The sequence below is a fragment of the Delphinus delphis genome, chromosome 4 (assembly GCF_949987515.2).
Source record: "Delphinus delphis chromosome 4, mDelDel1.2, whole genome shotgun sequence".
NCBI classification, from domain to species: domain Eukaryota; kingdom Metazoa; phylum Chordata; class Mammalia; order Artiodactyla; family Delphinidae; genus Delphinus; species Delphinus delphis.
The window spans coordinates 124,851,508-124,877,280 of NC_082686.1; the positions used below are offsets into that span (position 1 = coordinate 124,851,508).

General features: G+C 43.9%; 1 pseudogene; it reads left to right on the forward strand.

Annotated features, from left to right (window-relative positions):
- The first annotated feature begins 617 nt into the window (after window positions 1-617).
- On the forward strand, window positions 618-25,112 carry LOC132424462 (phosphatidylethanolamine-binding protein 1-like; annotated as a pseudogene).
- The last annotated feature ends 661 nt before the right edge of the window (window positions 25,113-25,773 follow it).

Sequence of the window (25,773 nt, forward strand, 5' to 3'; positions counted from 1 at the left end):
TTCTCATAGAGATGCGCTCTTGGTGCTGCGTTTTTGAGACTTTGCGCCTTCTGACTTAGCACTCCCTCTCACAGACGGGACTTCAGGATTCACGGGAGTGATTTCCACGCGGGATGAGGGTAGGAGCGATGATGCGGCCGACACTTACACTGTCTCATTTAATGTTCCAAAGAACCCTGCCAGACACATCCCTGTGTGACCATTTTGCAAATGAAATTGATGCTCAGAGAAGTTTAATGGCTTTCTTAAGGTCACTCAGTTAGGAAAGGGTGGAGTTGGAGTCGGAACCCGCGCCTAATCCTGCGGCACTTCGCAATGTTTGCTTGTCTTCACCCTTCCCACCGCACTGTTTGCTCCCATAATGCAGTGCGACCAATAGTCTTCTCAAGAGTCCAGCTTGCTCGGTTGGCAGCTTAGTGCGTTGATAAAAACTGGGTCTTGGCCTTTCTTTTCAGAGCTTCAATCATTGGACTAATGCTGAATGAATCTTCTAAGGCTGCCTTGTGCAGTCCCTTTAAATTATAATGAGAAAACGAAAGTGCAGTGATTGAAGACCTGTGCCCCCAGTGAGCCACTGAGTCAGTGCTGGGAGCAGGACCAACGAGCCCCAGGGCAGTATGTCGACACCGTACGGTGCTACCAAGATCGTGCAAGGAGAGTCCTATGTCCTAGCTGTGAGGTGCTGATTCAAGCCCCCAGCTTTTCTGGGGACACAAGTAAGTGGTGAGGTCTGGAGTAGGGGTGTCAGGCATGTTTGACTCCAGGTTTCACCATTTCTTTCTTTTATTTATTTATTTATGGCTGCGTTGGGTCTTCGTTGCTGCGCATGGGCTTTCTCTAGTTGCAGCGAGCAGGGGCTACTCTTCGTTGCGGTGCGCGGGCTTCTCATTGCGGAGCACGGGCTCTAGGCATGCAGGCTTCAGTAGTTGTGGCACATGGGCTCAGTAGTCGTGTCACGCGGGCTCAGTAGTCATGGCTCGTGGGCTCTAGAGCGCAGGCTCAGTAGTTGTGGCGCACGGGCTTAGTTGCTCCACAGCATGTGGGATCTTCCCGGACCAGGGCTCGAACCCGTGTCCCCTGCATTGGCAGGCGGATTCTTAACCACTGCGCCACCAGGGAAGCCCTCACCATTTCTTTTCAGCAGATTAATTCTAGTCGTCAAAACCCATAGAGAAAACAGATATCAGAGAGAACAGGAAATAGATTCTCCAGCACTTTTCCAGGTTGATTCCTACATCTTCTTTCAAGACTTCTTGGTTCTCTCATCCTCAAGCACTTACAGGGTTCTCTTTGGCAGTACCAGATCTAAATTACACCTCAAATCACCATCACCACCACCACCCTCAACTCCTTGTAACCTATTTTGCAACATGGCCCCTTGGTGTAAGTCAACCCAGTCTATATATTCCCAGTCCTGCCCCCTCAAGCCCTCCACACCAGACTTACCTGCTCCCAGTTCTGGCCCAGTACTCGTGCCACGGCTCCCGGGTTACTGTCTCCGCCTCCTTCCTGTGCCTCCTCACCCAGTTCCTCTAAGCCAGCGTTGCAATCGCAAATGTCTTGATTCCTCTGTCATTTTTCCTGTTTTTATTATAATTACGCCAACTCTGTATTGCAGAGGAAGAGATGATTTTTCTTTGACTGGGGCCAGGGAGGTATGAGAAATGTGTCCCATGCTGGGATGGTGGGAAATGTAGCAAACTAACAAGTCCACGCCCCACTTAAATAAATTCAAGTTTAAAAAACTTAAAGCATTCAGGGATTTCCCTGGTGGTCCAGTCGTGAAGAATCCTCCTTCCAATACAGGGGACGAGGGTTCGATCTCTGGTCAGGGAACTAAGAACCCACAAGCCTCAGGGCAACTAAGTCCACGCCGCAACAACTGAGCCCACATGCTCTGGAGCCCACACACCGCAACGAAGATCGCACATGCCACAGCTAAGACCCAATGCGGCCAAATAAATATTTTTTTTTTAATTTAAAGCATTCTTCTGATCAGAGTAAGTACTTCTACAGCCTGGATTCAGGGGCCACCAGTTTTCAACCGCTGTTGGGCCTCCACTCTAATCTGCAGGCATTACTTTCTTCAAATCCTGATTCAAAGTCAAATTTACTTCCCCTAGCATTTTCTTTACTAATCACCACTCCTTTACATCCCCTTAAATGTATGTACAATTTAAACCATATTGGCTTTTGATTTCAAGCCTTGAGGGCAAGAATGTTTTGCCTGTTTTATTCCTCAACTTTATATCAGATCCTGCCTCCAATTTACTTAACCAGAACGTCCAAGGTTATATAGTGCATAGTATACAAGTTTATGAAGCATAAACGTGTTTGGTGTGAGTCCTCTTCCTAAGTGTGTAGATTTGTGTCTTTGGCATCCTCAGAAACTCCTAATAATGGGGCAGAAGTTAATTTTGTTTCCCCATAGTTCGGAGAAGAGGGAAATGTTCTGTTTTTAATTTGCACTAATACAAATAAACCAAATGGCTTTCTGAATGACAGAGTCACGGTGACACCCAGCCAGCTACGCCTGGACCATTTCTCACCCCAAAAGCTGTCAACACAGAAAGTTAGCCTTTATGGCCCATGAATCCTTCTGTCATCTGCTGCCCTCTAGTGGAGAGAAGGGCTAGAGCGGACAGAGTTGTCCAGAAGCCAGAGCTCCTTGAGCCTAACTCCAGAAGACACTGAACAGTCACAAAAAATTGTCCCTTCCTCTGTGGTGTAGAGTTGGAATAATTATAATAAAAACAGGAAAAATTACAGAAGAATCAAGCTACTGTTTTCCACTGTGGAAGGCAAAGTGTGAGTTGAAGTAAAATAAGTATGAGTCAATAATTCAACATGTGATTTTTATTATTATTATTATTTATTTATTTACTTATGGCTGCACTGGGCCTTCATTGTTGCGCACAGACTTTCTCTAGTTGCAGCGAGCGGGGGCTACTCTTCGTTGCAGTGCTCAGGCTTCTCATTGCGGTGGCTTCTCTTGTGGAGCAGAGGCTGTAGATGCGTGGGCTTCAGTAGTTGTGGCTCGTGGGCCCTAGAGCACAGGCTCAGTAGTTGTGGCGCACGGGCTTAGTTGCTTCGCGGCATCTGGGATCTTCCCAGAACAGGGCTCAAACCCGTGTCCCCTGCATTGGCAGGTGGATTCTTAGCCACTGGACCACCAGGGAAGTCCTGATTTTTTTTCAATAACTTTTAGTGGTGTTTTTTCTACAACTGAAAAGCATATAAACTTTATTGTACAAGTTTTTCTTTATTATACAAATATACGTTCATCTTAGGAAGTACAAATAAGCAATAAAATAAAAATGAAATCACCCAGAAACCACCCTCCATTAAAAAAATACCATTGCAATGTGGCATCATTGTGAATGTATCATTCTAGATGTTATTGAATGCATATGTAGACATATGATTTTGTTTTAACAAATACAGGATCACATTTTGCATCCAGTTTCACAACCTGCTTCTTTACTGAGGCATTCTGAGGTCACAGGAGTGTTCATGTTTTCTGAAGTCATCCCTAACCTGTGTGTTTCAGCCACCAGAGAGCGGGCTCGTGAGGGTGCCTATAACAGGCAAAGTTACCTTCAGTTTTCCTCTGGAACCATCTCTCATCTGACTTTTTCAGCTGGTTTAAGCAAGTGACAAATTATAGCGTATTATTTTATTTGTATATGGAAGTTAAAATAATAAACCTGAGCATATGGAAAATAAACATTAATGCTATCTAATATAACCGTATTCATCAGGGTGAGTTGTTTAATTATTTAAGATCCACTACAATACTGGATTTAAACTTTGTGGATATGGCATTCTATCCCTGCTTTAATAAATATATATTTTAATTATATCTATATGAAAGATCTTCCCCCAAAATTATGGGAGATATTTAACTCTCTTGAGAGAAATTTTCAAATGTAACCAATCTGCACTTCTCTTAGAAACAAAACACTATCATCACTTCTCCAAACATGTGTAGTTTGCCCCCATGTTATAAACACAAGGAAAAGAGCAGCATCTACTTAAGAGAAAGCCCTGAAGATAGGAATGAAAGACAGCATGACCAGATTTAATGTTAAAGCAAAACTAAAAACTCCAGGACGGTACTTAAGTGAGCGTGATGGGAACGTATTGTTTCCTTATAATGATTTTAAATGGAAATTACAATTCAATCACAAATAAAAGGAATTTGTAGACAGTGAGGTGAACAAATCTGATTTCACTCGGAATCACGGTGATTATCAAATTAGCAGCTACTCATTCACCACTAACCATTCTCAGTCCTCTTGGTCTCCCTAACAGCGCTGAACTGCAGCTTCATGGTGATTGCAATGTTGGCAGTTCATCAGGGCTATATTTTAGCTGTGCTTTTATCTTCCTTGTTTTTCCTTTTCATTGCTCGGCAAGGTAAAAGTGGGGAGTGGGGGAAGAGCATTAGAGGAGTGAGAACGTTAACATGCACTTGTTTTAAAAGTTGTGCAACACCAGTTGAAGGCCTAACATCTGGCTCCTGGCTGCCTCCTGACCCATCTCCTAGCACTCTATCCTCATCAACTCCACTCCAACCACACTGGTCTCCTTGCTGTTTCTCCACACCAAGCACACTCCTGCCTCAGAGCCTTTGCACCTGCTATTCCCTCTGCTAGAACACCCTTCCCACCTACATCTGCAAAGTTTACTGCTTGGCTTCAATAGCGTCTGAGTTCAGATGCCCCCTCCTTGGAGAGGTTGGCCTTCCCCAGCTGCTCCTTTCTAAAGCAGCCCCTCCTGTCACTCTCTACTCCCTCATTCTGCTTTGTTTTTTTCTTCCCCGAACATCCATCACTACCTGACATGGTATTATATACCCACTTTATGTTTCTTTATTGAATGGACCCAATATCACCCAGGTTATTCTGACCGAGAAGGTCCAGGGTGAGTCTGGGAGTATATATACTGAAAAGCTCACCGGGAGATTCTGATGCACAGCCTGGTTAAGAACCACTGGTTTAATGGATATTATAGTTTTTGGAGTCAGATGGTCTGGGTTAAAATTCCAGCTTGGCAAGCCTGGGACATGACAGCTGTAGGCCCAGTCAGAAACGTAGTAGCAGTAATCCCCAACACCCAGGGTTGTGCTGAAGATAACACCGGGTAATGGATTTGAGACAACCTCTTGAACTGGAAAGTGGGATATAAAAATGTTATTAGTACCCTATTTCTTCTCTGAGGGTGAACTACTTACGTTTTAGAGAAAGAACATTTTTTGAATAATAATAAAACCTATTTTTATTTAGAAGTACGATCTCTCTGAATCAGATTGTTCCTTCCTTGTAAACTCTAAATTGTACGTCCGTTTTTATCCCTGAAGGCAGTGCAAAAGAGAAACGAATGGAATTTGGTCAATCCTCGTAGCTAATGCAAATAATTTCAAATTCTGAAATTCAAAATTGCTAGCAGCGGTTTTGCCTGCATTGCCCCAGGGTGGAGGCCGTGAAGAGGTGGTCTCCCCAACAGCCCCCCTCTCCACCCCCTCCCCCGGGCTGAGCGGTCCCTGAACGTCGCCCATCCTTGGGCTCACTCCGTAGGGTGAAGCGGCTCCGCTCGCGCCCTGTGCTGATGCCCACCCGGCGGGAGCGCGCGGGGATGATGGACAGATGGAGCTGGTGAGAGTGCTGCCTGGAACGTCCGGGAGACAGCACTTCAGGAAGCAGCAAGCGGAGTAGGGCATTTTGGAAACATTCGCTCTGATCACAAGACAGTCCACTGTGATCTCCAAAGGGTCCAGTGTCATGAAAAGCAATCGATGAATTGGGAAGGCTCCGACTCAGGCGGCCAGCCTGCACCTCCCGAGAGGTCTCAGAACAAACCTCTGTGAAAGGAATGAGTTCTCCGGAGAACCGATATACGGTCCCCTTTTATGGCAGAGGTCACCAGTAAAAGACTTAAGAACACACAGGTGGGGGCGTTTTGTTATTCATGTTTACCGTAACCAAAGGAAATAAATATTGTATACATGTACTTCTATTTATAAACACCGCTAGCCAGGTTTCATTGGATAAAGAGTGACACCTAGTGGACAAGCTTTGGTAACCTCTATGTTATGTCCCCCTAAATCCAATTAATTTAGTTTCTAAAATTATTCCACAATGTAACCAAACTGTCATAAGGCCAACGCCTTTGAAAATTTCACCCCAATCCTGTAACTTATATATAAGAACAACAGCGAAAGGAGACTGACAGACTGAAAATAGTTTTGAAGCATCTGTGAGTGAAGAAACTGATAAGAAAAGGAAACAGTAAATGAAGACAAATCTTTGTCCCAGGTTTCTTTAACATGGTATGAAAATTCTCCATCAGATGGAGAGAGGAAAATTTGAATTTTGCTAGGGATCCATGAGTAGGACTTTTTGGACTGGAAGCAGGTGAAAAACAGTGGCTGCTACCTCTGGAAACCCTGCTGAGTGGCCCGGCCTCGGGCAGTTGGCCCCTTAACCTCACGGGGTCCAGAAATCAGCTCTTGCCCAAACCTGAGAGGTTCTGCAATTCACATGCCCCAGTTCATACCAAGCAGGGCCATCTGGATGCCACCTTGGGCTTCTGTCCTCAGACACTTTCACCGTTTTTTTCTCAAATGTTTACCCTAAAATTAGGGAACATTACCTAACACCCAGTCGGACTATAGAACAGAGCCGTTGCACTAAGGACTGCCCCAGGAAATTCAAGATGCACTAACTTCATATACACGTATTTGCCCTTTTTGATTTTCATACAGAATTTATTCTGCTTCCTAAATGTCCTCTGGGATGATATTTTGCTTCCCCCGTCCCCGGGAGCAACCATGTGCTGCTATTCGGGAGGAGGATTTTACCAGCCCCTCAGGAAAGCCGCTGTGCCTCTCTGGTGCCACCAGCTTGCTCTCAGTTTCTCATCCCTGCCTGGCGCAGTTGCAGCTTCTTGGTTTCTCACCCCACCTCACCCACAGGCCTCTCAATTGCCTTCTCACAGGACTCCTGCGGCCCCAAGCACGGTTTCCATCCCAGACTGCTGCTACCCAGGGCCTCCCTCCCAGCTGCCTCACAAGGAATCCTCTGAAGCTCACCGAGTAAACATCAGTTCAGGGTGAAACAGCTCCCACCCGAGCGCTTCCTCTGCCCCAGAAATACGCACTTTATGACTCCCATGCCTGGGTGGCACCGAGCTTTTGCTTTGCTCGAGCAGCCCTGTTGAGCCTAATGGCATAACTCACTCCTGTTTGTTTAATTGGTTAAATCAGATTAAAATGTGTCTGGGGGGTGGGGTATAATGTGCTCACTTGTGTGCATTTTAATTTACACACACACACACCCTCCCAATGCTGAGACCCAGAGGCACAGTTTAAAAATTGAAAGTTTTCAAAGCGGGCTTCCCTGGTGGCACAGTGGTTAAGAATCTGCCTGCCAATGCAGGGGTCACGGGTCAAGCCCTGGTCCGGGAAGATCCCACATGCCTCAGAGCAACTAAGCCCATGAGACAACTGCTGAGCCTGTGCTCTAGAGCCCGCGAGCCACAACTACTGATCCCGTGAGCCACAACTACTGAAGCCCGTGCACCTAGAGCCTGTGCTCCGCAACAAGAGAAGCCACTGCAGTGAGAAGCCCGCGCACCACAATGAAGAGTAGCCCCCGCTCGCAGCAACTAGCAAAAGCCCGCGCACAGCAACAAAGACACAATGCAGCCAAAAATAAATAAATTTATAAAATAAAAAAAAGTTTTCAAAGCCATGCTGATGACAGTCAACAACAGTTAATTGACTTCACAGCCAGCAAATACTTAAAATAGGTTTAATTACCAAGAACTACTAATCTTTCCGGCCCAAGGAGGTAATGCTCCTTTCTTCAAGTTTCCCAAACCTGGCTGCACCAGAATCACCAGGAAACCTTCATGGAAAGATAAAGCCCAGGGCCCCATCTCAAATCTCCTGGACTAAAATGTCTAGGCAGGGACTGGCATGACTATTTCCACAAGCTCTCAGCCGGCTCCACATATTTTCAGTCCAATGTTTGGAAGCCCTGCTTTGAATCACAGCTCAAACCTCACCTCGTTTCAGAAAGGTCTAACAAAGCAACTTCTGCCAGTGTTTCCTAAAGTCATGTATATCATCTTGATTTTTGCCCTATCCATGTACCACCTGTACTGCAATCTACCTAAGGTGTGTATATCAATTGGCTTGCATTTTTGCATAGATTTCATTTTTTAAAAACTTATATCACTGCTATGAAATCATAGCTTTGATGGATGTTAGTATATTTTTCCTAATACACAATACAAAAACTGTATACCATTAAAAGCTGTCTTAAAATGTTTTTCCCTGTAGGAATAAGCTAAGTTTGTGTACCAATGGGTACACCTACAATGCTTGAGAAAACACTGATGGAGAGAAATAATCTCTGTTCTACCTTTCCTTCTGAAGGTGGCCCTAAGGGAAATTGTGAAGAGAAAAATTTCATATTGAGGAGCTCAATTCTTGGGATTTAACTAGGAAGCTGTGAGTAGGACTTCTAAGATTGGATACAAGTGAATAACAGTGGCCACTACCTCTGGAAACCCTGTATAGTGGTCTGGTCTCAGGCAATTGGCTCAATCCTACAAAAATTGCAGACACCGTCCTTCACCCATCCCTTGCATCTTTTAATCAATAATCAACTGAATCACTGGGGGTGGATCTGGGGTATCCAGCAGTTCTAATATGAGACCAGGGATAAAAACCATCATGCCATTTCTCTTTCAAGAACATTTCTCCCCAGTTAGAAACCCCATTACCTTCTACCTCCTCCATGGGACCCCTTTGTATTCACTGATACAGATAGAAGGTGAAAAAAAACATTCCGCTTATTAAAACATTCTTACAAGTACAGGTCGGAGTCAAAAAGCTCATGCCTTGACTCCAGGATTCCAGGGAATGCCATCCTCCAGGGTTGTCATAAACTCATTCTACACCAACACACCTCTACATCCCCTACAGAAGGCCCTGGTTTCTGCTTTCATTTTTTTTCCTCCTTCTTATTCTCTGTTTTTCCCTTTTATTGGTTAAAAATAAATGACGGGCTTCCCTGGTGGCGCAGTGGTTGAGAGTCCGCCTGCCGATGCAGGGGACACGGGTTCGTGCCCCGGTCCGGGAGGATCCCGCATGCCGCGGAGCGGCTGGGCCCGCGAGCCATGGCCGCTGAGCCTGCGCGTCTGGAACCTGTGTTCCGCAACGGGAGAGGCCACGACAGTGAGAGGCCCGCGTACCGCAAAAAATAAAATTAAATTAAAAAAAATAAATGACGTACTTTTTTCTTATTTTGAAAGCAAATGTTCAATGTAAGAAAAATTAGAGGTAGACCGCTCGGAGTCGGTGCTGCTGTCCTGTGACTTTCCCTGTTGTCTGCCCTGCTCGGCCCCTGAGGCCACTGGACCTCAGCAAGTGTCCGGGACCCTTGAGCCTGCAGGAGGTGGACGACCAGCCGCAGCACCCGCTGCAAGTCCAGTACGGCGGGGCGGAGGTTGACGAGCTGGGCGAAGTGCTGACACCCACCCAGGTTAAGAACTGGCCCACAAGCATCGCATGGGATGGCCTTGATCCAGATAAATTCTACACGTTGGTCTTGACCTACCCAGATGCTCCCAGCCGGAAGGGCACCATTTCCTGGTGGTCAAGGTGAAAGGCAAGAACATGAGCAGTGGCTCGGTCCTCTCTGATTATGTGGGCTCTGGGTCCCCCAAGGGCACAGGCCTTCACCACCACGTCTGGCTGGCTTGGAGCAGGACAGGCCGCTGAAGTGTGACGAGCTCATTCTCAGTAACCGATCTGGAGCCCATCATGGCAATTTCACGGTGGCGTCTTTCTGTAAAAGTTACAAGCTCTGGGCCCCGGTGGCCTGCACATGTTACCAGGCTGAATGAGACGACTTTGTGCCTAAACTCCCCGAGCAGCTGTCTGGGAAGCAGAGGAAACTTAGAAGATGGAAACCATCCCAGAGTTTCCCAAGCAGTGTTTTCAGTTTAGCGATGCATGTAGGTTTCTCCCCTTCCTCGTTCCCAAGGCCTGAGCAGTCAGATTTAGGTTTGGGGTGACTTTTCCTTCTGCCTGTCCTCTATAATTCTAGGGGGTTTATGTTTTGATCAAATTTGAACTCCATTTGGGGGGATAATTTGGGTCTATGATAGGGTCATCAAAATGTTAATATAAGAATAGCAACTCAGACTTTAAAGAAGACAAAAATTCTGGTAAAGAGACCAGGTCTACAATATTAGAGCAGAGCATCAGAGAATCTTTAAAGGAGGTTGGGAAAAAAAAAAAAAAAAAGATGGATTACCTCTGCCTTTGTGAGCCCGAGCCCAGAATTGTGTGTGGTGGCATCTTCTGGCTTCTGTTTTCATGGCTTTGTCTCTCACCAAGACAACCAGAGGCTGGCATGTCCACTAACCCCCAACGTGGTACACCTCAAGCTGGTTACTGGGTGTCAGTGTCCAGCTCTGACTCCCTCAAAGAGCAATAATGGAAAAAGCAATAGGGAGAGAGTCACTTTGCTGTTCAAGCCTGGCCATCTAGATGAGCTGCAGGGCTGGGTAAGAGGTTATCAGAAATCCGAAAGTCTGTGCCTGTTAAACTGATTACACTTCTTTGGTGTGAGAAAAGCCCGTCCGGAGTTGCTGAATGCTGTGTTAATTCTGCTATTTGCTTATAATCGAATAAAAATAAAAACAATGTGTAGATGGGAAAAGAAAAGAAAAATTAGGAAGTAAAAATAAGTAATATATGCAAACATTTTAAATTATCCATAATACAACCATGGCAGGACATCCACTTTTAATATTTCAGGATGTAGTTATAGATATATTCCTAACCCTTTGTAGAATGTGTGCCAGCATGCTGTTCACAGCTTGATGTGTACTGAACTCCTGAAGCCACTGCTGTAAAAGAATGAGTGGTGAGGGAATTCCCTAGTGGTACAGCAGTTAGGACTCTGTGCTCTCACTGCTGAGGGCCAGGGTTCAATCCCTCGTCAGGGAACTAAGATTCCCCATGCTGTGTGGCCAAAACAAAAAAAAAGAATCAGTAGTAATTTTCCTTCTTCATTCCCAAAGCCCACTCTGTGTTAGGAGCCTGAGCTTCCCAGGCTCAACAGATTATTGCATTTTAGTTGCAGAGCTAGAAAGAGAAGCTGGGAGGTGCTAGAAGGCTTCCACCTCAGCCATCCAGAATGAGGCTGCTGCTGAGCCTGGAGGCCTGAACCAAGATAGAAGGTTCACTAGGGAGGAGGCCCGTGGCAGTGGGTTCCACTAATGGGGAGGACCCACGCCCCAGTCCCAGAGAGCCCTTGAGTAGTGACCTGGCTTCTGGGAAAGAGGGACTGAACCCCAAATCTTTGGCCTTATCCTGCAACCTAAGATCCTGGTACCCAGCTTGGCATAGAGGAAATGCAGCTGCCCTCTTAGAAAAGTTAATGAGCACCTCGGTGGCTCCCACATTGACCTGAACAGTTGGAGCCCCACTGTTCGCTACACACCATGTAAAACTCAACCAAGATGGGATTTCCAGCCAGTTCTGGTGGGTGGGAGGGGGCCAGTTTTATCTCATTTAGAATTATAAAAGCCCATTGACTGAAAGCACCAGAAAATAGAACCTCTCAGTACGAGGGAGTTTGGAGAAGTTTCTTCCCTTATCTGTGGGGATACAACCCAAGACACCCAGTGGATGCCTGAAACCACAGATAGTGACAAACCCTATACATACTGTGTTTTTTCTTATACTTACATACCTCGGATAAAGTTTAATTTATAACTTAGGCACAATAAGAGAATATCTGAATTGCCAGCATCAATAACTACTCTTGAACTTTGGGGCCATTATTAAGTAAAATAAGGGTTACTTGAACCTAAGCACTGCTACTGAGTGACTACTGGGTGGGACACGTTGAACAAAGGGATGGTCCACACCCCCTCTAAGACAGAGCTGGGTAGCAAGATATTTCATCATGTTACTCAGAACGGTGTGCAATTTAAAATTTTACAAATTGTTTATTTCTGGAATTACCCATTTAACATTTTGGGACCGAGATTGACCTCAGTTAACTGAAACCACAGAAAGCAAAACCATGAATAAGGGGGTCGACTGTTGCTTTCAAGGAGAAATCAAGGAAGCAGAGATCAAATCTGGATTGGATTCTGTCAAGAGGAAGGGGCAATTTGGTGATGAATGTCTTATAAAAATTCTTGCAAGGGGAAAAACTAAAGTGGGTGAGAGTCATCATTAGTTTAAAAAAAAAGAAAGTAGCAGTCTCTCGTGTTGGAAGGTATTTGGTCATTTCTGTTGCTGTAGAGTGGCTTTGTCTTTACCTTCCATACGTGATTATAGTGGCCTTGTCTGAGCGTTGTTTATATTCTGTGAATATCATTAATGTTCACTTGGGAACTTCAAGTGAAGTTCCAATGGTCCAGCTGCATTGGTGTCATTTCTGACTTTCATAAAGGAATGTATCCTCTCAGACCAAATTAATATTTGTCATATATGTACACATACATATATGTTTTTACAAACATAGGATTATACTATACATACTGTTTGATCATTTACATTACCTAATGACATATCAACCACAGTTTTCCAGGACAGTATTCATCTATATCACTTTAAGTGGATGAATGGGGTTCCATTGTGCAGATGAGCCGTACATATTTAACTAACTCCCTATTGCTCCGCATTTAGAATGTTTTCCTTTATGCATGCGTGTGCATGTTTGTGTGTGTGTGTGTGTGTGTATATACAAATGTATTAGTTTTCTAGGTCTGCCATAACAAAAAAACAACAGAAATGTATTTTCTCACAGTTCTGAAGGCCAGAAGTCTAAAACCAAGGTGTCCACAGGGTTGGTTTCATTTTGAGGCCTTTATCCTTGGCTTATAGATGGCCGTCTTCCTCTTTGTGTGTATATCTCTGTCCTAATCTCCTCTCCTTATAAGGCCTAGTCATATTGGATTAGGGCTTATCCATATGACCTCATTTTATTTTAATTTTCTCTTTAAAGTCTCTATCTCCAAATATATTTTGAGTTACTGGGAATTAAGACTTCAACAGATGCATTTGGTGGGGGTGGAGGGGTCGGGTGGGGATGAAACACAGTTCTATCCATAACAGTATATGTGTGTGTGTGTGTGTGTGTGTGTGTGTGTGTGTGTTTATAATCAGTGCTGAAATGAACATCCCTGTATCTAAGATTTTGTATACATTCATAGTTATTTCCTTAGGATTAGTTTCCAGGGATGGGACTGCTAAAGTGAGATCACAGTTCTAAGGCCCTTGATAGTATTATCAAATTACCCTTTAAAAGTTGTTGCAATGTACACTCTCACAAAGCAGTATAGGAGAGTGATTTCAGCCCCATTTCTTTCAGTGAACTTTGTAATTTTGCAATTATCTGAATCAGGCTCCCTAATTTCAGACTATACTACAAAGCTACAGTAATCAAGACAATATGGTACTGGCACAAAAACAGAAATATAGATCAATAGAACAGGATAAAAAGCCCAGAAATAAACCCAGGAACCTATGGTCAATTAATCTATGACAAAGGAGGCAAGGATATACAATGGAGAAAGACAGTCTCTTCAATAAGTGGTGCTGGAAAAACTGGACAGCTACCTGTAAAAAATGAAACTAGAACATTCTTTAACACCATACACAAAAATAAACTCAAAATGGATTAAAGACCTAAATGTAAGGCTGGATACTGTAGAACTCTTAGAGGAAAATATAGGCAGAACACTCTGACAAAAATTGCAGCAATATCTTTTTTGATCTGTCTCCCAGAGCAATCGAAATAAAAATGAAAATAAACAAATGGAATGTAATTAAACTCAAAAGCTTTTCCACAACAAAGGAGACCACAAACAAAATGAAAGGACAACCCACAGAATGGGAGAAAATATTCGCAAATGATGCAACCAACAAGGGATTAGTCTCCAAAATTTACAGACAGCTCATGTGGCTCAAAAACCAAACAGGTCGGGGCTTCCCTGGTGGTGCAGTGGTTAGGAATCCACCTGCTGGTGCAAGGGACACAGGTTCGAGCTCTGATCTGGGAAGATCCCACATGCCAGGGAGCAACTAACCCATGTGCCACAACTCTGCGCTCTAGAGCCCGTGAGCCACAACTACTGAGCCCGCACGCCAGAACTACTGAAGCCCGCGCGCCTAGAGCCTGTGCTCTGCAACAATAGAAGCTGCTGCAATGAGAAGCCCGCCCACCACAACGAAGAGTAGCCACCACTTGCTGCAACTAGAGAAAGCCCACACGCAGCAACGAAGACCCAAAGCAGCCAAAAATAAATAAAAAATAAATTTAAAAAAAGATGGCCAAGAGGCACATGAAAAGATGCTCAACATCGCTAATTATTAGAGAAATGCAAATCAAAACTACAATGAGATATCACCTCACACCAGTCAGAATGGCCATCATCAAAAAATCTACAAATGATAAATGCTGGAGAGAGTGTGGAGAAAAGGAAACCCTCCTACACTGTTAGTGGGAATGATACAGCCACTATGGAGAACAGTATGGAGTTTCCTTAAAAAACTAAAAATAGAGCTACCATATGATCCTGCAATCCCACTCCTGGGCATATATCCAGAGAAAAGTATAGTTCAAAAGTACACATGCACCCCAATGTTCATTGCAGCACTGTTTACAAAAACCAAGACATGGAAGCCACCTAAATTTCTATCAACAGATGAATGGATAAAGAAGATATGGTACATATATACAATGGAATATTACTCAGCCACAAAAAATGAAATGATTCCATTTGCAGCAACATGGATGGATCTAGAGATTATCATACTAAGTGAAGTAAGTCAGACAGAGAAAAACAAATATCATGTGATATCACTCATATGTAGAATCTAAGTTAAAAAATGATACAAGTGAACTTTTTTGCAACATAGAAACAGACTCACAGACTTAGAGAATTTATGGTTACCAGTTGGGAAGGGTGTAGGGAGGGATAGATTGGGAGTTTGGGATTGACATATACACACTTCTATATTTAAAATAGATAACCAACAATAACCTACTGTTAAAAAAAAATAATTAAAAAAAAGTTGCTACATCCTGTACCAGCTACTGTGCCCGGCTGAGAAGGCAAAGATAAAAGTCGGCCTCTCTCTCAAAGAACTTAAAGAAATCTAAGCTATGTGGGCAACTGACTACCCAAGTTCGGGAACATGAACTAATACAAAAGGAAGAAAATGTAACGAATATGATAATGTGCTTTTTTAGATTTTTAGTAATATCGTTCTGTGAAATAATTGTATTAGTACATTAAATTACATTGATTACCTTTAAAAAAAATTTGTTACAATGTACACTCTCACAAAGCAGTATAGGAGAGTGATTTTAGCCCCTTTTCATCCAGTGTGCTTTGTAATTTTGCAATTATCTGTTTTTATTAGTTTCAGATTTCTCAGATTTATCTACCTCCACGTGAATTCAGATGGTCCAAACATGTTAGTGGGACAAACACTATCCCTTTAATTGCTTCAGGAGCTAGAGTTTTCTAATCACTAGTTAAGTAAACGAATCAAAGGGAATGTCCTACTGATAATAAATCAGGACCATCATTTCCATACACAAAAGATGGCATATTAAAGTTAATTTTTTTACTGACATAAATAGTTCCTTGATTTTTATCTCAAGCATTTAAAAATCTATTTTGTACTCTATGACATCTTAATAACATTTGTTGATTTCCTTTTAAACACCATCTCATTCGACGAGAAGTCTTTTGGTTGCAAGTGACAGAAAACTCAACTCTAATAGCTTAAGCAAAAAAATAATAATAATTAAAAAAGCAATGTATTGGCTCATGTCACTGAAAACCCTGGAAGACAGTACAGTCGCAAGTGAGGTTTCATTCTGCAGCTAAATACTGCCACCAGGACCCAGCTCTGACTGGCTGCCTTTGGACTGGCTCTATGCCTGAGCTTTCTATGGTGGCTTCTGGCAGCTTCAGGCTTTGTCATAATTGTCACAAGATAAATGCAGGAAAATCAGAGGGAAGTCATCATGGATATTTGGCAGTAAAGCAACAAATAGCACCATTCCGACTCATAGAATTCCAGAGCTTGTAGGAAATTAGAAACCATCTAGTCTAATTATTCTCAAAAGGTTTTATTTTTGCAGGGGGAGGTCATGTTTTGTTTTGCTGGACCAAACGAGATCTTTTGTTTACTTCAAACAGCATCTTAGGATGACGTCGAATATTTAAAATAGAATAAAACTGAGCTGCTCAGGTTGAAACAGAAAGGGACCCCCTACTTCCAACCACTTTGCCTCCCATCTCCCCTTCCTTATCTTCCCTGAGGCACTTCTAAGAAGCAAACTACTGATAACTGTAAAGACAGGAAAAAGGAGCACATCCACAGCTGAGTCTAGGACATGCAGTTCATGAGTGACAGGGCCAGGGGAACACAGGTGCCCGCCCCTGTCTCCTCCATCTTACAGCTCCCCTCACCTCTATTTACTTCTCACTGCAATTTTGAGTATTGTGTTTAAATTCTGTCCTTGATTTAGTACCTTTGCTTCTACCAAACGATGGTAAACAGAATTAAAAGGCTAACTGTCCACCATCAGTGTGTACACGCAGCCTTGTGTCTCCAGCTGTGGTGAATCACCGAGACCAGCTCAGGACAGAGCAGGTTCAAAGCTACATGGAGCCTCTGAGTTCCTCTAAGTCCAATTGAGGTTTTTATTTCAAATCAGCTTGACGGTGCCTAAATCAGTGTTTATCAGGTGTAATCAGTCTAAGGACTTGTAGGTACTTCTCCAAAATCCTCTTAGGAATTTTTGTGTTTAGAAGATATTTTTGGACAAGGCACAGTATGAGTGATAAAGTGAACCAAGGCTGGAGTCCTAGAGATAGATGTCCTGTGAGAGAGAAAGGTGGTCAGTTCCACCTGAAGGGACAGAAATGGTTTTCTTAGTGCACAGTTGAGAGTTAAAAATCAATATTGAAAAAGAAATTTTTAAAAAAATGACCAAATTTATGCAAATGCCAAATGAATCCTAAGTAGTCAAAAATAAAATAAATAATTTAAATAAAGTAATAAACAACATCATCTATGTCTGGTAAGAAGAAGTGTACCCCCAAAATACAACCAACATCTTTTATCTGAATTTATAGCCAGGAGAGCTCAGCAGTATATTCTCTTTCTCCACACCAAACGGCAATCTCTTTCTCCCAGTTTTATTTAAAGCTTTTCTTATGTAGAAGGCTCAGAGCATAGGGGAAAAAAACACTCTGGAAAATGCATTAATACATTTTCCAAATATTGATAGAACAAGATAAAAGGTTAAGGGTCACTGGGACACTGGGTTACAGTCAGAGCCACATAGGTACAAGACCATGGGTTAGAGCCAATGGGTAAATGTCACAGGAGTCCGGGGAGGGTGGAGACAAGCCTCTCCCTTGTGAAGGACGACATTTGGAAGGACTCATTAAATATAACACTCCCTTTATATGGAGGAAAATCATTTCTATCAAAGCTATGATTTCTAGCAAAACCCACACATAACCTTTTTCATTGTACAGTGGTATTCTGCAATTAAAAGCAATAATTAGCTAGAGACGTAGAGTCTCTCCAAATGTTCAAGTTATAAAAGAAAAAAAATTTCCCTTGGACATAGAAGAAAGAATTATGATAACACTGAAATATGTATTAATGTATCCCTTTCAGATCTAAAATCACTTTGTGGGATTAGTAACATAGAAATATGTTAAATCCGTCATGAATTGTTCATAGAACTTGAGTTCTAGTGCATAGGAGAGACATGACTGTCAGGAGGAATAATCTGGGTCAGGGAGGTATTCATTTTTTTCACCTTTGGGTTTGAATAACCAAAAAAATTCATCCCCCGACTGCCCACTTCATTGTTCACACCTCAGTATTTGTCTCCCAGTGTTGTAATTTCCGTTTCCTCATTCCCTCTTTCCCACCACCCTCCACGCTCAGAAAAGACATAGACTGTATCTTTCTCATTTAAGATTCTGAGAGGCCTACAAGAATGCTTGGCCGTCGAGCATTTAAAAAACCGAGTAGACAATAAATATCACAGAAACGGAGGCAGAAAAGTGGTCAAATGAACTGTATCAACACTCCTTCCAAGCTTTGAATTGCTGCCATTTTTACCTTTTTTCTGGATTAGTAAAATTTTAAGTGTAAATCCCAAAGAAAGGTGGCGTCAGTTGATTCAGAGACCATGGCCAAGTAAGGATTAGGACTGCTTCAGAAGGTTCTAGAAACATTGGGTGAAATTAATTTATCCCAACAACAATACTTTTTGCTTTTCTCCTTTGCCAATTTATTTAATGAAGATGTTAACAAAGCCTTCGCACTGTCAGGGAAATAGCAGCCAAAGACAAATAGGGCGTACCAGCAGAGGGCGCTCTTACCACGGATGTTTACAGTTGACACCGCCTTTTTTGAACGCTTGCCCACAGCGAGGGCAACAGAGAAAGCCCAACATTCTTTCCTAAGGAGCTCATCAGAATTCTCCCAGCCAAGCAAGAAGGAAAAGGAAAAATACCAAGGGTAAAAAATCAGTAGAGAAGAATGCCAAAGGTGATGACCCTGCTCCTGGATCATCACACTCTGGAGACAGAGCTTTATATGGCTCTCAAGGGACTATCTGCCTCCTCGTCACTGAAGCTTAAACCACAAAAGAAAAAATGCCTTTTCTCCATTGTATGCTCTTGCCTCCTTTGTCCTAGATTACGTGCCCATAGGTGTGTGGGCTTATCTTGGGGCTTTCTATCCTGTTCCATTGATCTATATTTCTGTTTTTGTGCCAGTACCATACTGTCTTGATGACTGTAGCTTCGTAGTATAGTCTGAAGTGAGGGAGCCTGATTCCTCCAGCTACGTTTTTCTCTCTCAATATTGCTTTGGCTATTCTGGGTCTTTTGTGCTTCTATGAGGACACGGAGGGGAGGGGAAAGCTGAGGCCAAGTGAGAGTAGCATCGACATATATACATATTTGCCGAATGTAAAACAGCTAGTGGGAAGCAGCCGCATAGCACAGGAAGGTCAGCTCCGTGATTTGTGACCACCTAGAGGGGTGGGATGGGGGTTGGGAGAGAGGCTCAAGAGGGAGGGGATATGGGGACATATGTATGCATATGGCTGATTCACTTTGTTGTGCAACAGAAACTAACACAGTATTGTAAAGCAATTATACTCCAATAAAGACCTATTAAAAAAATTTTTTTTTAATGCCAAAGAGGGACTTCCCTAGTGGTGTAGTGGTTAAGAATCCGCCTGCCAATGCAGGAGACACTGGTTCAAGCCCTGGTGTGGGAAGATCCCACATGCCGCAGAGCAACTAAGCCCGTGCCCCTAGAGCCCGTGCTCCGCAATGAAGAGTAGCCCCCACTTGCCGCAACTAGAGAAAGCCCGCATGCAGCAACAAAGCGCCAACGCAGCCATGAATAAATAAATAAACAAACATATTTTTTTTAAATGCCAAAGAGAAACAGTACCAAGCCAACCCACATTTTGGACTGTATTAACCCCTCCCCCTGCACTGCCTTTCAAGCCTTTTTATTTCCACTTGTTAGAACAAGTCATTTCATTCTAGGTTTAGACCAAACCAGGATGTCTGGGACATTTGCCAGACATGTAGTGATAAGAAATAGAGTTGTACTTTTTAGGAGAACACTTGTTTTCTCTGTGATGCCCCTTGGCGCCTGCCTGGGCTTCTGAGCTGTGGAAGCAGATGAACTCTGTCTCTGCCTTCACCCTTCTTTGAGACAGTTACAGACTGATGGTCTGAACTTTGGGAGAGAGGGAACTTTGGCTCTCCTCCTTCTCTAATGGCTGCCCTCACACATGACTGATCCAGAGATTGGGAGGTAAGTGCCCCATCTCATCCTGTCTCCAAACCCTGTCTTTCCCAAGGCCAGCTCCGTTCAGAGATTTCATCTGTGTCCTGGTCCAAAATGCGCCCGTCTCCTGTGTATGACTACACAGTTCCAACTCCATTGCTCCTGAGCGGGCTCGGGCCCTCATCATTCCTATAGGCATCTAGCAGTCTCCCTACTCCAGTCCTGGTCCCTGATCCATCCTTCACACTGCATTGGGGTTCCCTTCATGGAAAGATCTGACCCCTGATTACCTCAGCATCATTGCCCACCACTCTTCCTGTTGCATACTCCTGCCAGATTGGCCTCTCTGTTGTTCCTTGAACATAACTGTTCCTGCCTCAGGACCTTTGCACTTGTGTTCCCTCTGTCTATAATTATTTTTTCCCAGACGCTCCATGATTCATTCTCTCACTTCATCCAGTGTTCTGCCCAAATACCATGCCTTTCCTGACCTGCATCTACACCAGCACCTGCCATAGTACACTCTACAACTTACACTGCTTTACTTTTCTTCATAGCACTCATCACTCCCTGACATTGTGTTCTATATCTGAGTGTTTATTTCTGTCAGCTCCGTGAGGGCAGAGACTTAGTTCTATCTTGTCCACAACTGTATTTGCAGCACTTCGCACATTGGATGTTCCTAATAATTAATTAATTAATTCATTAAAACATACCATTCATCCTCCATCCACGGGTGCTCCTCATTTGCTCCAGAATTAAACCAAATCCTATGGTATGGCATTCTGGCTCATGAGCTCACTCCTCCTTTTCTGGCCTTACCTCCTATCACACACTCCCCACCTGCAACGCACCCTGCACTCTAGCCAAACCTTGTAACACACCAGCCACTTTCACGCCTGCATGCCTTTGCTCCTGCCTTCTATTCCATCGCCATTTGTTGAAATCTTCCAAATCTCTTAAAACCCTTCTGATATGCTCTCCCCATAGTGAAGACTTCTTCTCTCTTCCTCTCTTCTCCCTTCCATCCCAACCATTGACAGTTCTGTCCTCTGATATCAGTTTGTATACCTCTTGTATTACATCCTGTGTTACAAATTATGTCTCCATTTAACTTTCCTTACCAGTAGACAAAGTATAGGAAGTGGATATTCACTTTTAACTCCCAAGGACATAAAGCAGGAGCGTCAAGCTCAAAGGCCCACAGAAGCTAGACACAAAGTGAGGTACGGGGGTGTATTAGTCTGCTGGGGATCCCATAACAAAATACCACAGGCTTGGGGGCTTAAACAACAGATTCAGTGTCTCGCAGTTCTGGAGACTAGAAGTCCAAGATCAAGGTGCCAACAAGGTTGGTTGCTGGTGAAGCCTCTCTTCCTGGCTTATAGATGCTGCCTTCTTCCTGTGTCCTCACATGGCCTTTCCTCTGTGCCCACGTGGAGAGGGGAAGAGAGCTGGCTGGTGTCACTTCCTCTTCTTATAAGGACACAAGTACCATCAGATTAGGGCCCTACCCTTAGGACCTCACTTAACCTTAATTACCTTCTTAAAGGTCCTATCTCCAAATATAGTCACATTGTGGGTTAGGGCTTCAACATATGAATTTGAGGGGACATAATTCAATCCATCACAATGGGCAAGGTGGGACTTAGGAGAACTGGAAGACCGTTCCCATCCACATGGGGGAAGCTGCCACTCAGCTTCGGCACATGGTCTCAGGCCTGACACGCTGGCCTAATATTCCCAACCTTCAGAATGTAAAAGAAGGGGAGTTCCCTGGTGGCCTAGTGGTTAGGATTCTGGGCTTTCATTGCCATGGCTCGGGTTCAGTCCCTAGTCGGGGAACTGAGATCCCACAAGCCACGTGGCCAAAAAATTTTCTTAAAAAGTGTGAAAGAAGCTAGAAATCTGGATAATTCTTAGGTGAACTCTCTTAATTTTAAAATGTCAGTAGCTAATTAAAACATTTTTAACTGTGAGAAAAACAAACCCTGCCCACTGGCAGCATTCAGCCAGGGGACCAAAACTTGGCAGTTTTCTGAATGCTCATAAAAATAGTGGGCCCATGGGGGCTTCCCTGGTGGCGCAGTGGTTGAGGGTCCGCCTGCCAATGCAGGGGACACGGGTTCGTGCCCCAGTCCGGGAAGATCCCACATGCCGCGGAGCGGCTGGGCCCGTGAGCCATGGTCGCTGGGCCTGCGCGTCCGGAGCCTGTGCTCCGTGGCGGGAGAGGCCACAATAGTGAGAGCCCCGCGTACCACAAAAAAAATAATAATAATAAAAATAAAAAAAATAGTGGGCCCACGATAAAGCCTTGTTAACTGCTTTGTGAGGAAATGGTTCACTGATGTATGTGCCATTGTTTGGGAAACTCTGAAATGTAAATGATATAGTGGGGAAAATGTCTGACTTCTAACTGTTACACTAAGACTGCCTACTCCTCTTTCCCACTGACGTTTGTTCGTCCACTAGCAAGTTGCCGCTGTCACTGCCTGTCTGTCCACTCCCATCTCCCCTGCTCAGCCACATGACCTGGAGTCCCACCCTCAGTGCTGAGTCTAGTTCTGATGCCTGCAATTCATGTGGGGGGAGAGAGAAACTGCAGTCAGTTCAGAAGAGAGCCACAGGAGTGATTAGAGCTCTGAAAAATAAAGACCAGGAGAGGTTAAAGGAACCAAGGTAATTCTGTTTAGAGGCAAGAGGGTTACAGGGTTAGCTAGCAACAGTTTTCAAGTATGTAAAAAGCTCGTACCTAGGACAGTATGAGCTGTTCTCCCTACTGAGAACAGAACAAACAGAAAAGAGACTCCAAATGCAGCACGGGGATTTGGATGTGTCTTTCCTTACCATAGGTATTTGTAAGTACTTTTGTATTTGAGCAGACCTTTACAGTGGAAATGTTCTTTTTTTCCATTCATTACGTCCCTTCTGGCTGTAGCACTCTGTGATTCTAAGAAAATCCCGTTAGAAAAGGTTGTTAATAATGAAAGAATGAGCCATAAGATAAAAGAAAAACTTTCATCTCTGTATGAAGCTGGTGATGTGATGGTGCTTAATGAAGAATGTCGTATTTCTGTATTTACCCACGAGATTCACTTCAGTCAGGAAGCAACTGAAACCCAAATGACTTTGATAGCATGTTCAAGGTCACAGAGGGCAATAAACAGCCACACCTCCCCCATCACATACTTCCCGACTTACATATCAAGAAAGTTGCGTTTTCTCCAGTCAATGAGGAAGGGTGAAGAGATAAGTAAACAGATATACATAAGCGACCAAACAAACAAGCTGTTCTTTAAGAAGTACAGTCATGGTCCTTTGGGACAGAGATGAGCTGCCTTCACAGGACAGCTGGACATTTCCCAGGGCCTCTGGAATGACGTGCATTTTGTTAATTTTCTAAGTGAAAGGAAGAGCAAAGGTGAGCTTTTGTCTCTGGGAACTCTGGCAGGGCTAGAGCCACAGTTACCGGGCCTCCAAGGAAGTCCTCAGCAGAATGGCAACATTGATAACGTCTTAGCTGTTTCCTCTGTGCTTCTTTCCCCTCTGTGCTCCAGAGCCCTCCTGACCCCGGACATCTCTGCCAATATCGATTCCTCTCTGCCAGACACCCCCAGAGAGAAGGCTTATCAGACCCAGAGACCAGCCTAAGTTACCCTGTTTCCTCACAGCCTCACTCTGTCTAGAAATTCCAACCAAAGTGATAATGGTCTTACTCCTCTCTTTAAGAATGCCCACTGTCACATAACTCACAGGAATGAATTTGGAGGGTTTCCACCCAGCAGGTGGGTTTCAGGTAAACACATGCCCTTGCATCCCCTCTTCACGCAGGTAAAACGTGCGTGGTTAGATTGTGGCATTTGCTCAGACTTGAGTTCCCCTCTCTCCTCCTACTTCCACCACTTCCCAAGATTTACTTCTTTACTTAATTATATATTTCTTCTTGTTCGACATTGAAAACTCCTCAGTATCGTATTTTGATATGATTAGTTATTCATGAATAAGAACAAGAATGATTGTCAACATTAAATGGAAAAGAAGTGTTTTGTGTTGCTCTGTTTCACGTGATAGGACTATATCTAAAGGGTCTGATAAGGGCAGGGTATCCCATTTAATTATAGGTCATAAATTGTTACTGGACATATGGAATCAGGAACTGATGCCAGGAACTGACAAGGCTGACACACATGAAGAAGGTTCCTTGAGACCATGAATTTAGGAATAGCTAAAGGGGCAGCTTATCTTACTGCTATTACTGCTTCTTGGGCTGTAATGCTCTCAACTGGCTTGACAAGCATAAAAATTGGGGGATGAGGACATTGAAACCATGTCTTGTGAGTAAATATCAAATTACTTATTTGGGGTTATGTCACATAAATGTGGAGCCAGACAAACCTAGGGTCAAATCCCAGATCTACCATTTGTTGGGAGAACGTAGCCTAGAAGTATCATCTTTAAAATACCAGCCTCCAAGGTTGCTTGTAAAATTTTATATATAAGAAAAAATCAATATGTATAAGACACATCATACACATAGCAGTTTTCTAAAATATTTATTTATTTATTTAACATTTATTTATTTATTTGGCTGCCCCCAGTCTATAGTTGCAGCATGTGGGCTCTTAGTTGCGGCATGTGGGATCTAGTTCCCTGACCAGGGATCACACTGGGGGCCCCTGCATTGGGAGCACGGAGTCTTAACCACTGCACCACCAGGGAAGTCCCCACGTAGCAGTTTTTAGCACACATTAAACTTGTGATGAGTGGTAACTATTATTATCATTAAAGTGATAATAATAAGGACAACATTTTCCCTCCTTGTAGCCTTCTCAAACACATATGTCTAGATTCCAATCAAACAAACTTACTTTGAAAGCAGACAGCAACCACCTGGAATACTGTAGGAAAAGCAGCCCAGAAACTGGCTCCGAGATTGTACTTCCAGTGTCTTCCACTGAGGTACGAAAGCATGTCCAGTGTATGCTGGGCAACCTCCCTCTTTCCATCACCCTCCACCACCTGGTCTCCTGTCTTCTTCCACCTGCCAGAAAACCCATCCACATGTATCATCTTCTGCCCTGCTGCCCCAGAGTTACTCCTCCTCTGACCCTCTCCTCTTTAACCAAAGCTCTTTTTCCTTCAGGACGATGGTTTCCTTTTCTTGCGCTGGGACAAAGGTATCATCAGTTTCCTCATCAGCCAACTGAGCGAGTGAATGAAAAACTCCCAACTGCACCTAAACACTCAGGAGGCCTCAGTAAATGTGAGTTCTCTCATCCCTCGTCTATAAAATGAGAGACGTGGATAAGATTACCTCTGAAATCCTGGGATCGCACAGACATTCATGGCCAAGTGTGGACCCAAGGTTTATTCGCATGCTGGCAGGAGAGTTTTTTTTAACACCCCCCCATCCCCACTTAATTAATCTCTAGTTGGTAGACTAAGTGATATTTAGATATACCCAGGGAAACTGGATCACAACCAGCCCATGCACAAAGGCCAGAACCGTATTCACCTCCTCACGCCTGAACGGTGGCTGACCCCTGTCCCACACACGCATGTGGCTAGAAAATTAAGATTAGGCTAACCAACTGTTAAGGATATTTATGGACGGTCAAAGGAAACAGAGGTCAGCTTCATCCTGGAGGGACTCTTTGATCAGAAGCTGTGACCTCAGGTTATCAGAGGCATGACAGGCTCTGTAAGCAGACTCTAAGAGCAGCCCGGGCAGCCGAGGCTTCTGGTAACATCCGCCGGATCCAGGCTGGGGTGAACTGACCTGAAGGTGGTACTTGCCATTCAGGCAAGTCTGCAATGTGCTGGCTCGTTTGTCGAGCAGAGGGCCATGCATGGGACGGATGGCCCCATAGAGCCCA